Below are 13,864 nucleotides of genomic sequence, written 5' to 3' on the forward strand. Positions count from 1 at the left end.
TTGGTATTCCAGAAGATATTGTGTCGGACAGAGGTCCACAGTTCATCTCACGTCTATGGAAAGCCTTCTTCAAGCTCCTAGGTGTGGCCGTCAGCCTCTCTTCTGGATATCATCCCCAAACCAACGGGCAGACAGAGAGGAAGATTCAGGAGGTGGGACGGTTCCTGAGGACCTTCTGCAGTGGTCACCAGAACTCCTGGAGCCAGTATTTGGGCTGGGCAGAATATGCCCAAAATTCACTGCGGCAACCCTCCACCGGACTCACGCCATTCCAGTGCGTCCTGGGCTTCCAACCACCGCTCTTTCCCTGGGATGGCGAACCATCTGATGTCCCCGCAGTGGATCACTGGTTCCGGGAGAGCGAGAGAGTCTGGGACGAGGCTCATCAACATCTGCAGAGGGCAGTCCGTCGAAGCAAGGTAACCGCCGATAGGAGAAGGTCTGAAGAACCCAGATACACACCCGGACAAAAGGTGTGGCTATCCACCCGGGACATACGCATGCGACTGCCCTCTCGCAAGTTAAGTCCCCGATTTGTTGGTCCCTTCACCATCGTGGAACAGGTTAACCCCGTCACCTACAAACTACAATTACCCTCTCACTACCGTATTCACCCTACATTCCACGTATCACTCCTGAAACCCTATCACGATCCTGTTCTTCCCTCCACAGAGCCTGACCACGAAGAGGAACCCCCTCCTCCACTGCTCCTAGAAGAAGGAGCCGTCTACGCAGTGAAGGAGATCTTGCGTTCCCGACGTCGTGGTGGCCAGTTGGAGTACCTGGTGGACTGGGAAGGGTACGGCCCCGAAGAAAGGACATGGGTTCCCAGAGCTGATATTCTCGATCCTAGTCTCATGGTGGAGTTTCATGAGAGCCACCCTGAGTTCCCAGCGCCTAGAGGCAGAGGGAGACCACCACGGCGTCGGAGGTGTCGGCCCTCAGGAGCGGGCCCTGGGGAGGGGGGTACTGTCATGGATTGGTCAGGCTCTCACGACCCCCCACTCACGAAGATCACCATCACCTGACTTCTAATGAGCACACAGCTGCATCACATTCACGAGCACCAGATAAAAGCACAGCACTCCAGTCGCTCATTGTCCGGGCTCGTCTCGACGAAAGCGGACAACTGAGCGACCACTCAGCGTAGTCATCCTCAGCTAAAACAAACGATTTACTTACCTGTTCTCTTTGTATTCCTCCTAGTCTTCCTGGTCCTCCCGAATCGTCCTGTCTTCCAGTCCTTCCAAGTCTGTGTCATCCTCTGTCAGCTGTATCTGGTGTGTGCTGTCCATCCTCGTGTATTCCTGTTACCCAGCCACGGAGGAAAAGACCCCAACATCATTCCTGATCCTCCTGGCTATCCTTCATGTGCTCCTTGTTGTCATTTAATAAACACCCTAACGTTTCCTTACCTTTGTCTCCTGTCCGCTTCATAACACAGGGTTAATTTTAGATATTTTTGCCTTAGTCCAATATACTCTATGCAATAATTTGAATTGTATAAGGGAATGACGAGCACAAATAGAAGAGGTTTGTACACGAGACAGAGCCTTGGACCATTCCTCGTCTGTGAAAACATGATTAAGATCTGATTCCCAGCTCTGCTTTATTTTTAAAAAGGATGAGGAATCTAACTGTCTAATAAATGAAAAAATTGTTTTATAAATTTTAGAGACTGCACCTTTACAAATTTTTGTATCTAAAACCTGATCGATTTCTTGTTTGGGAGGTGCAAGGGGAAAATGGGAAAAAGTATTTCGTATAAATTCACGTGTCTGAAGATATCGAAAAAAATGAGTTTTGGGAAGGTTAAATTTTTCTGATAAATAAGAAAATGTAACAAATGTATCATCACAAAAAAGGTCATTAATGCTTACAATGCCTTTTCTAAACCATGATACAAAAGATTGGTCTGAGATAGAGGGCAGGAAAGAAGGGTTTTTATATATGGGAGCCAAACTAGACATTGTTTGAAAGCCAAAATGTTTTCTAAATTGTGACCAAATTCGAAGACTATTAAGTACTATAGGGTTAGAGGAATAGTTTGAAGTCTTTAATGGTAATGAAGAGCATAGTAACGCATGCAAAGACACTTGGGTGCAAGAATCGCATTTCATTTCAACCCATGCTGGGACCCAGTGGCAGAGTCCGTAGTGTGACTGGCTCCAATATAAAATACTGTGGATGTTAGTCGCCCAATAGTAGACTAAGAAATAAGGAAGTGCAAAACCACCTAACTTTTTGGGTTGTTGAAGAAATGATTTCTGTATTCTTATTGGGCCACCGTTCCAAATAAAATCCGAAATTACTTGATCCAAGGACTTAAAAAATGACTTTCGTATGAAAATTGGAATACTTTGAAAGAGGAAAAGAAATTTAGGGAGAATATTCATTTTTATTGTGTTTATTCTGCCTACAAGAGAAAGTGGGAGAATTTTCCATTTAGCTAGATCTTGTTTTGTTTTCTCTAATATTACAACAAAATTATGTTTAAAAAGATCAGTATATTTTCGTGTTATTGTTATTCCCAAATATCGAAAATTTTCTGAAGCTAATTTAAATGGCAATATTGACACTGGAAAGAATCTTGGAGCAGGATTTAAAAGAAAAAACTCACTCTTATGAAGATTTAACTTATAACCAGAGACGTCGCTGAACTGTCTCAAAAGTTCCAGAACATATGGGAGACGAGTTTCTGGGTCTGAAATATACAATACCACATCATCAGCATAAAGAGAAATTTTCTGTTCTTTTCCGGCCCTGAAAATACCAGCAATCTCAGGATTATTGCGAAAGCAAATTGCGAGAGGCTCTATAGCTAAAGCAAATAAAATAGGGGAAAGTGGGCAACCTTGTCTGGTGCCACGGTGAAGAGGAAAATAATCAGAACTATTGCTGTTTGTTTTCACAGACGCCAAGGGAGAAGAGTATAGGAGTCTTACCCAAGAAACAAATTTGTCACCAAACCCAAATTTTTTTAATGTGTAGAATAGATAGTCCCACTCGACGCGGTCGAAAGCTTTCTCCGCATCGAGTAAGACTAAGGCCTCAGGTACAGAGGAGTCAGATGAGGTGTAAATTATGTTCATCAACCTCCTCAGGTTAAAAAAGGCCTGCCTGTTCTTAATAAAGCCGGTTTGGTCAGGGTGTATGATATCTTGGATAACAGTTTCTAATCTAAGAGCAAGAATCTTAGCCAAGATTTTTACATCTACATTAAGAAGAGAGATAGGACGGTAGGACCCACACTCCAATGGGTTTTTATCAGGTTTTAAAAGAAGAGAGATTGATGCCTGGCGCAAAGAAGAAGGGAGATTACCATTATTTAAAGAGTCTTCAAAAACAGAGAGAAGCAAAGGTGAAATCTGAGCGGAAAATTTTTTAAAAAACTCTGTGGGAAATCCGTCAGGCCCCGGAGATTTTCCGCTTTGCATTTGTGCAATAGATTTTGAAATTTCATCTAAGCTGATAGGTTCATCCATTTTTGCTTTTAATTCACTACTTATTTGAGGAATATTAAGATTGTCAAAAAATCCACTAATAATGTTAGGGTCTTTAAGGGAGTCTGACTGGTACAATGAAGAGTAAAAAGATTTAAATGTATTATTAATTTCTTGAGGGTCTGAAACAATAATGCCTTCTTGGGTTTGAATTTGGGTGATAAAGTTTTTTGCTGTTTTAAGCCTGAGTTGCAGTGCAAGTGTTTTACCTGGTTTATCACCAAACTCATAAAAAAGGTGTCGTGATTTGAGCAAAAGCTGCTCAGCTTGGGCAGTAGAAAGTTGGTTATATTCAGATTGTAAAAAGATTCTTTCATTGAATAGTGATGTGCTTGGGTGCTGTGCATAAATTTGGTCCAATTTACCAATTTGATCAGAAAGTTTAAAAAGTTTCTTATTACACTCCTTTTTTATATAAGCTGAGTGAGATATTATTTCTCCACGTAAATATGCTTTAAGTGTTTCCCAAAGTAAAGATGAAGAAATCCCATCCGTTGAATTGATTTCAAGAAATGTAGAGATCTTTTCTGAAAGAAACTCAACAAAATGGCTCTTAGATAAAAGTAAAGTATTCATTCTCCAAGTACAAAATGAATAGCTTCCAGGAAGGACCAGTTCAAGAATTACTGGAGCATGATCTGAAACAGTTATAGTGTCATATGAGGAGGAGTTCACTCGAGAAATAAGTTTACTGTCAATGAAAAAATAATCAATACGTGTATAAGTATGGTGCACAGGAGAAAAAAAGGAAAAAACTTTAGAAGTAGGATTTAGGAAGCGCCAAATATCAGTTATTCCACACAATTCTAAAAAAGAATTAATTGTTTTAGAAGACTGAGATTGAAGGGTTGATTTGGGGGATGATCTATCAAGAACTGTGTTTAGAATGCAATTAAAGTCACCTCCCATAATCAGTTGATAAAGATTAAGGTCCGGGAGTTTAGAGAAGAGTGTAGTAAAGAAATCTGGGTTATCCCAATTAGGTGCGTAAACGCTTACTAAAGTAACTTGACTATTATAGAGGATGCCTGGCACCATCACGTATCTGCCGTTGGGATCTGAAATAATATTGGAAGGTTTGAACTGTGTATTCTTATTAATTAAAATGGCAGTGCCTCTTGCTTTATTATTAAAGCCTGAATGGAAAACCTGTCCCACCCATGACCTCTGCAGGCTTTTTTGGCACGAGATTTTAAGGTGGGTTTCCTGTAAAAAACATATATTGGGTTTTAATTTGTTTAGTTTAGAAAAAACCCTCACACTCTTCACTTTATTATTTAAGCCTTTAACGTTCCAACTAATTATATTAACCCTGCCCCGTCTATCTTGGTAGGCATCATTTGACATTAATGTTAAACAATAACTTGATATTTCTCAAATAGTCAAGAGTGTTTGAGTGGAGAGCATAAACAAAATGAGCAGACATAACGAAATCTAAAGGAACCAAAAACAAACAAAAAAACATAAAAAAAACCCGTGTCCCCCCCACGTGACCAGAACTGTCACGGGATGTAGCATCTATAACAAACCTAACTGAAAAGAACATTACAGTCAGGTGAATAAGAAACCAGTAAACAGTTTCAACTTTCAACTTTGGCTGTCATTTCGGCAGCGCTCCGTGAACTGATATATGTATATAGAAATGATTCAATAAACAGTAGACAACGCGTACATGTATCGGACTTAAAATCGCATACGACTATAAAAAGTAAAGTATTTTTAAAGCACAGAAACTGGGTAAATATGCTATGGTATTGCATATTTTATTTATTTTGAGGCTACACTCGTTTTGCAAAGATGTCAGTTCAGTTCTTAATTTTACTTCAGTTCTTGATTCGGACCATTTAACTGTTACGTCGATCAAACCTGATTCGCTGCATTCTTGATGTTAGCAGTGAAGAATTCCATCGCAGCCTGTGGGGTTTGGAAGAAATGCCGCTGCCCCTTGTAATCGACGCGCAGTTTAGCAGGATGCAGCATGCCATAGGTTACGCCAGCGCTGCGAAATGAAGCTTTCACATCTTTGAACTCGGCTCGCTGCCTCGCCACTTCAGCAGACATGTCCGGGAAAATGCGAATCGTCGCACCGTTGAATTCCAAAGAGCCTCGTTCACGACTTAGTTTCAGAATGAGTTCTTTGGTTTGATAGTGGTGGAGACGGACGAGCATATGCCTAGGATATGCGTTCGGGTGTGTTTTTTGGCCGGTGCGATGAGCGCGGTCAATTTGTAGTGGTCTCTCAAAGGCACTGTCTCCGAAAAGTTCAATAAAAAGTGATATCATGAACGTAACCGGACTTTGACCCTCTAATCCCTCAGGTATTCCAATGATCCTCAGATTTTGCCTCCGGGAGCGGTTCTCTAAATCATCCACTTTGAGTTTAAGGGAGCCGTTTTCTTTTTTCAGTGCGTTGCACAGTGCCTCAATCGCTGTCAAGCGGCCGTCCAAGTCATTAAGTGCGGATTCAATGTCCACAATCTTCTGAGCTTGTAGTGAGAGGGTTGATTGCAGAGTGGACACGGCAGAACGGAGCTCGGATAAGAATTCAGTTCGTAATGTTGACACTTCCGTGCGAATGGTAGTCGTAATTATCTCCTTCAGAGAAGCAGGTGTTAGCTCATCCTCCCTCGGCGAGGCGTTAGCGGCCTGCTCGCCTCCTCTTTCAGCCAACATTTCAGCGATGTTTCGTCCTGATTTTCCCGGTTTTGGCATATTTGCGTATAGATATGATGCAGCGTTGCTTACTTTATAGATTTAAGACAAAGATAACTGAGATTAATAGAAAAAATACACGAATGTTCACGGAGTGACTTCCACCTGCGTCTAGTCTCCACGAGGCATACCGGAAGTCCCCCTGTTGGAATTTAAATGTGAGTATTCAATATGGTTGCGTTTCAGTGGACACTGTATGTATTAATGTTTTTAAAAATTGCATTAAATAATTTCGATAACTCTGCGTATGTATATATATATATATATATATATATATATATATATATATATATATATATATATATATATATATATATATATTCTTAATATTTTATTATATCATTTTTAATATTCAATTTAAAGTGTTTGAAATCGTAAAAATTATTGTATTGTAATTATTATAGTTAATAATATTTTATATTTTCATACATGCATATTAAATATCACACAAAATTATAAAAAAAAATTATGTATATTAAATTATTTTGTATTTTATATACACTCACACACACACACACACACACACACACAATTTGTACATTTTAATAATCAGCAAGATCACTGCATTTTTGAGTAAATTATGTAAGTGTAGACATTTAATGTTTCACAACAAACAAATTTTTTTATGTTTCAGACTAGAAGGCCTACCGACAAAGCTCTGAAGTGATACATACATATGATCTGTTTCCCATTCCCAGTGCAAGTCGACACCTTTTAAAGTTGACTGGCCTCTACAAGTGTAAGTGTGTGTGTGTGTGTTCAGAGGGTCCTGCTCAGGGTAAATGTCAAATGGCAACATCTTTCCCACAACTCTCTATTTCATTCTCACCCTGTGTGTTGAACGTCTGAAATTCTCCTCATCTCAGTTCCTGATCTCATTTGCGCTCTCTCTCGCACAGTCATCGCCACTCAAGGAAAATGAATCTTCGCTTTAAAGCGAGCTGGAGGAAAATGTCAGCGTGCTTTCTGCCTGAACGACTATTGACAGAAAGATCTGTGAAGCAGAAAGCAATTTAAAAAGAAAAGGGCCATTTTACTGTCAGTCACATCACCTTCACTATCAGACATTATCACTGAACGCAAGTCAATGAACACGCTGTGTAAACAATCGAACAACAGTATGAGAGGAGCGGTTTTGAAGTTGCTTACTGTAATAAAAACCAACTGGAGGGTGTTTAAAATTGGCAGATTGTCAAAATCAAATCATCTTATTGTGTGCTCAGGCAAGCGTCATTATTGCTAACGCTAATACTTAGCTTTATTGGTTTCTTCTGGGTTCGGCTAGTTAGCAACTACCTAGCAAACAGCAAGAATTTCTTAACAACCACCCTAAATCCCATAACAACTCCCCGAAAAACTACTTAGAAGATGTTAGCACTGTGGCGGTAATGTTTTATGGGCTAGCATCACTAGCGTCCTCTCAGAAAAGAGTTTAGGTATTCACTACAAAAAAATACACTAAAATGTTGATCTTTGGCCTCTTATTTGATACTATCATAAACAGTAATTTGAAAGCAAATGGATTAACCTGACAACAGTAGTTGTTGAAATGCTAATTTTGCTAACTTCTCGCTATTATTATGTGTTTTGTGAAAACGTACATTGTGTTTAAGCAAGCTTCGTTATCGCTTTCGCTAGCATTTAGCACAAACAGCAATTTGGTATTAAATTGATTGACATGATGAAGATATCTACCACACTGAAGTAAAAATGCTAATTATGTTAATTGTTCCCTAGTGTTCTTTGAATGCCGTGTTTCGTGCATTGTTGACACTGGCTTCTCTTAATGCTGGCAGTTTCATCTGGGTTTGGCTAGTAATTAGCAGCCACCTACAGTAGCAAACATCTTAGTAACATAGGCAAAACCATTAGCATTGTGGTGAAGAGGCTTTTGATTCTGATACAAAAAGTAATTAGCAAATAATTTAGCATTAAATGCTAACAGGGTAGCACGTTCGCCTCACAGCAAGAAGATCGCTGGTTTGAGCCTTGACTGGGTCAGTTGGCATTTCCGTGTGGAGTTTGCATGTTCTCCCCGTGTTCACATGGGTTTCCCTTCAGGTGCTCCGGTTTCCCCCACAAGTCCAAAGACATGTGGTACAGGCGAATTGGGTATGCTAAAATTGGCCAGACTGTATGAGTGTGTATGCGTGTTTCCCAGTGATGGGTTGCTACTGGAAGGGCATGCGCTGCGTGAAAAACATATGCTGGATAAGCTGGTGGCCATTCCACTGCATGTGGCGACCCCAAATTAATGACTAAGCCGAAAAGAAAATGAATGAAATGCTAACAGTTTGAATACAGGCATGTGTCTGAGCTTAGCTAGTTAGCAAACATTAAACTGCCCAGTAATCCCTGACAACAACCTCTTTAGCTACCACTCAAAATATGTTAGCAGTGTGTCGGTAGGCCTATGTTTTGCATGGATTAGCATTGCTAACATTATATTGCTAATATTATTCTGAAAACACAAACATATTCTGTTTTGTCACGACCCCAATTTGATAGGAAATAGATTAGCATAACAAAGATCAGGTTGTATTTAACACAAATAAAAAAGTGCAGTTACTTGTAGTTTTTTTTTATTGTGTTTAGCATGTTTCAGCTAGGCGTGTTGATATCAGCCCTCTCAGACCGATCATGCTGCTTTGTCATTACCAGTTGAATAGGGGCTTTAATTAGACTCCCAAAATTTCCATTGAATTAGCATCATAGCTGACGCATATAACAAATTTTTAGCTGGGTTGTGAAGAGACGGTCAGACCTCAGACAGCGCCGTGAGATGTTACAGCTGGTGATGAATGAGGGTTTAGACGGTAACCATTGGATACAGGAGCAAGATAGATCTCAAATTATTAGCAGCTACATAGGGTCAATATTTGCTCTCATTTCACAGAACAAACTTGAAGGAGTGTGTGTCGGTATATGGTGACCTTCCCTCAACACACACACTTGAGCAGCTGCAGTCATCATCTCTCTGACAGCCTCAGGGGTTTCTGTCATGTTGTGGGTGCGGAAATTCACTGAACTGATGTGTCATAGTGTCTGTATATCTGCACAGAGAATAAATCAGATATATATCGATTAAATCTAGCTGAATATCAGATGTTCTGTCTGCTCTATCTATCTATCTATCTATCTATCTATCTATCTATCTATCTATCTATCTATCTATCTATCTATCTATCTATCTATCTATCTATCCATCTATCCATCTATCCATCTATCTATCTATCTATCATTTTGTGTCATTTAATTTTATCTATTTGTCTGTCTATCTGTCTGTCTCAATCATTATATTTATCTCTATCATTCTATCGTTCTGTCTTTCTTTCCTTCTATCTTTCATTTTATATATCATTCTATCTATCTGTCTGTCTGCCTGCCTGCCTGTCTGTCTGTCTGTCTGTCTGTCTGTCTGTCTGTCTGTCTGTCTGTCTGTCTGTCTGTCTGTCTGTCTATCTATCTATCTATCTATCTGTCTGTCTGTCTGTCTATCATTTTGTCTATCTATCTATCTATCTATCTATCTATCTATCTATCTATCTATCTATCTATCTATCTATCTATCTATCTATCTATCTATCTATCTATCTATCTATCTATCATTTTGTCTATCTATCTATCTATCTATCTATCTATCTATCTATCTATCTATCTATCTATCTATCTATCTATCTATCTATCTATCTATCTATCTATCTATCTATCTATCTATCATTTTGTCTATCTATCTATCTATCTATCTATCTATCTATCTATCTATCTATCTATCTATCTATCTATCTATCTATCTATCTATCTATCTATCTATCTATCTATCTATCTATCTATCTATCTATCTATCTATCTATCTATCTACCTACCTATCTACCTATCTATCTATCTATCATTTTGTCTATCTATCATTTTATCTATCTATCTATCTATCTATCTATCTATCTATCTATCTATCTATCTATCTATCTATCTATCTATCTATCTGTCTGTCTGTCTGTCTGTCTGTCTGTCTGTCTGTCTGTCTGTCTGTCTGTCTGTCTGTCTATCTATCTATCTATCTATCATTTTGTCTATCTATCATTTTGTCTATCTATCTATCTATCTATCTATCTATCTATCTATCTATCTATCTATCTATCTATCTATCTATCTATCTATCTATCGATCGATCGATCGATCGATCTATCTCTATCTATCTATCTATCTATCTATCTATCTATCTATCTATCTATCTATCTATCTATCTATCTATCTATCTATCTATCTATCTATCATTTTGTCTATCTATCATTTTGTCTATCTATCTATCTATCTATCTATCTATCTATCTATCTATCTATCTATCTATCTATCTATCTATCCATCCATCCATCCATCCATCCATCCATCCATCCATCCATCCATCCATCCATCCATCCATCCATCCATCCATCCATATATCATTTTGTCTATCTATCTATCTATCTATCTATCTATCTATCTATCTATCTATCTATCTATCTATCTATCTATCTATCTATCTATCTATCTATCTATCTATCTATCTATCTATCTATCTATCTATCTATCTATCTATCTATCATTTTGTCTGTCTATCTATCTATCTATCTATCTATCTATCTATCTATCTATCTATCTATCTATCTATCTATCTATCTATCTATCTATCTATCTATCTATCTATCTATCTATCTATCTATCTGTCTGTCTGTCTGTCTGTCTGTCTATATCATTTTGTCTATATCTATCTATCTATCTATCTATCTATCTATCTATCTATCTATCTATCTATCTATCTATCTATCTATCTATCTGTCTGTCTGTCTGTCTGTCTGTCTGTCTGTCTGTCTGTCTGTCTGTCTGTCTGTCTGTCTGTCTGTCTGTCTTTCATTCTATCAATCGTTCTATGTATCTATTGTTTTAACACTCTATCGATTTATCCTTGTTTGTGTCTACATGGTTCATTCATATCCAAATACTGACATTATTGTTTTTCCCAAATAATTCCCCACAACTATCATGGAGCATGACCAAACAAGCACAGTAGTACCATAGTACTATTTGGTACTTTTGTTCAGTGAGTAATCTCTCTCTGCCCATCTTTCACTTTCTCTTCCTCTGTAGCATCATCTGTAAGAGCTGATGTCTTGCCAATGGAATGAATGTGTTACAAATGTGCAGATATATGCTGCTCTGAGTCTTCCAGAAGGCCTGTTTCTGCTCCACTGCCTCCACACCTGGGGAACCCGCTCTACAGCCAACGTTATATGATTATTACAACAGTTAAGTGTGTGTGTGTGTGTGTCATTTAATTATACACCTGCGCCTGTGGTCAGTTTATATTAATACTCTGTTGATTAATTCACATTTCTCTCATACAGTCAGATGATATTTGAGCATATTAAATCAGTAATTTGGGATGCTCAAATACTTCTAAACCATTTTTTGCCATAGTTATTTTTAAAAGATAATGTAGATGGAACGCTCTTAAAAGTGTGTTTTTACTCTTTTGGGTTCTAGGGCCAATTTGTAGGGCCAAGTTGTCACACCTTTTACTCTTATCAGCTTTTAAATTGGATTTATATTAAATACGTTTGGTGGCACGGTGGAGCAGTGGGTAGCACGATCGCCTCACAGCAAGAAGGTCGCTGGTTCAAGTCCCGATTGGGTCAGTTAGCAAATTACGGAAATTTTAATTTAAGAAAATTTCTGTAATTTAACATTCATTATTTTATGATAAATGTCTGTAATTTAACATAAGTTATTTCACGGTAAATGTCTGTAATTTAACATTTGTTCTTTTTACGGCAAATGTCTGTAATTTAACATACATTATTTCACTGTAAATGTCTGTAATTTAACATATGTTATTTTACGATAAAAGTCTGTAATTTAACGTCTGTTATTTTACGGTAAATGTCTGTTCGTTTACAGTAAATGTCTGTAATTTAACGTCCGTTATTTTACAGTAAATGTCTGTTCTTTTACAGTAAATGTCTGTAATTTAACATATGTTATTATACGTTAACACTTTTACGGTAAATGACTGTTCTTTTACAGTAAATGTCTGTAGTTTAACATATGTTATATTATGGTAAATGTCTGTTATTTATCATAAGTTATTTTACGGTAAATGTCTGTAATTTAACATGTTAATTTACAGTAAATGTCTGTAATTTAACATATATTATTTTACAGTAAATGTCTGTAATTTAATATATATTATTTTACAGTAAATGTCTGTAATTTAATATATATTATTTTACAGTAAATATCTGTAATTTAACATATATTATTTTACAGTAAATGTCTGTAATTTAACATGCAATATTTTGCGGTAAATGTCTGTAATGTAACATATGTTAATTTATGGTAAATGTCTGTAATTTATCATCCATTATTTTACAGTAAATGTCTGTAATTTAACATATATTATTTTACGTTAAATGTCTGTAATTTAACGTCTGTTATTTTTCATTTTCTTTTTCTGCCGGAAAAAAAAACGTAAAATAACAGATTTTTTTAAGTGTAGTTCAATGAATTACAGCCCTTATAATTAAAAAAGAAAGTCATTATTACAAGTAAAATCATGAATAAATACATCAGGCCTATTTTTACAAGTGGCCATTTTAGGATATGGCCGTTTTTATCCATAGATTTTGAAAAACATAGAAACTTGATACATTTTGTCACCGAAAACCATATCTTCTGGTGTGACACTATGCTCATTTTAATCAGCGATTCCAGGCAAAACTTTAATTAGTTGAAGGACCCCATTCAAGATTATGTGACTGAAGCTCATGACGTGTACCTGTTAAGATTTTGTCTTAGAATTTTCCACATATTTAACTTTATTGGAGCCGCTATAAAATTGTTACGTTTTGTTGTCCTTTAGTGCGACCACCCTGTTTATTGAAAATGTCTTGGAGATAAACAAAAAATAATAAATTCATATAAAGTAAATAGCACTATATGAAGATAAGCTCCCATGCTATTTGTATATTAGTACAATGAGTTGTTTTTCTTAATTTTTGCTATATGTCACACCATAAGACGGTTAACATATGTAAAGTTTACAGTTCATTCATTCATTTTCTTTTGGCTTAGTTCCTTTATTCATCAGGGGTCGCCACAGTGGAATGAACCGCCAACTTATCCAGCACATGTTTTACCTAGCAGAGGCCCTTTCAGCTGCAACCCAGTCCTGGGAAACACCCATATACTCCTACTATATACTCATACACTACGGCCAATTTAGTTTATTCAATTCACCTATACTGCATGTCTTTGGACTGTGGGGGAAACCCACGCGAACGCGGGAAGAACATGCAAACTCCACACAGAAATGCCAACCCGGCCATCGAACCAATGACCTTCTTGCTGTGAGGCGACAGTGCTAACCACTGATCAGTGAAAGAACTGAAGTTTGTGTCTACTAATATTTTCTCTTAGTACTTCAAACTACTGCAATGTGCGTATTTTTGAGTATTTTTAAAAGTGTTTTAACAAATACAAAGCATTTTACTGCCTATTTGTCAGCTACTAGATCTTCATACAGTACAGTCATTGTAATACTCCTTAAGGCCTGTAGGGTGCGCTCTTTCCCTCCCCCTGCTAAAGCGAATGGGAGGATCTGTGAGTGTCTTCAA

Source organism: Danio aesculapii, chromosome 22 (genome assembly GCF_903798145.1).
Source record: "Danio aesculapii chromosome 22, fDanAes4.1, whole genome shotgun sequence".
NCBI classification, from domain to species: domain Eukaryota; kingdom Metazoa; phylum Chordata; class Actinopteri; order Cypriniformes; family Danionidae; genus Danio; species Danio aesculapii.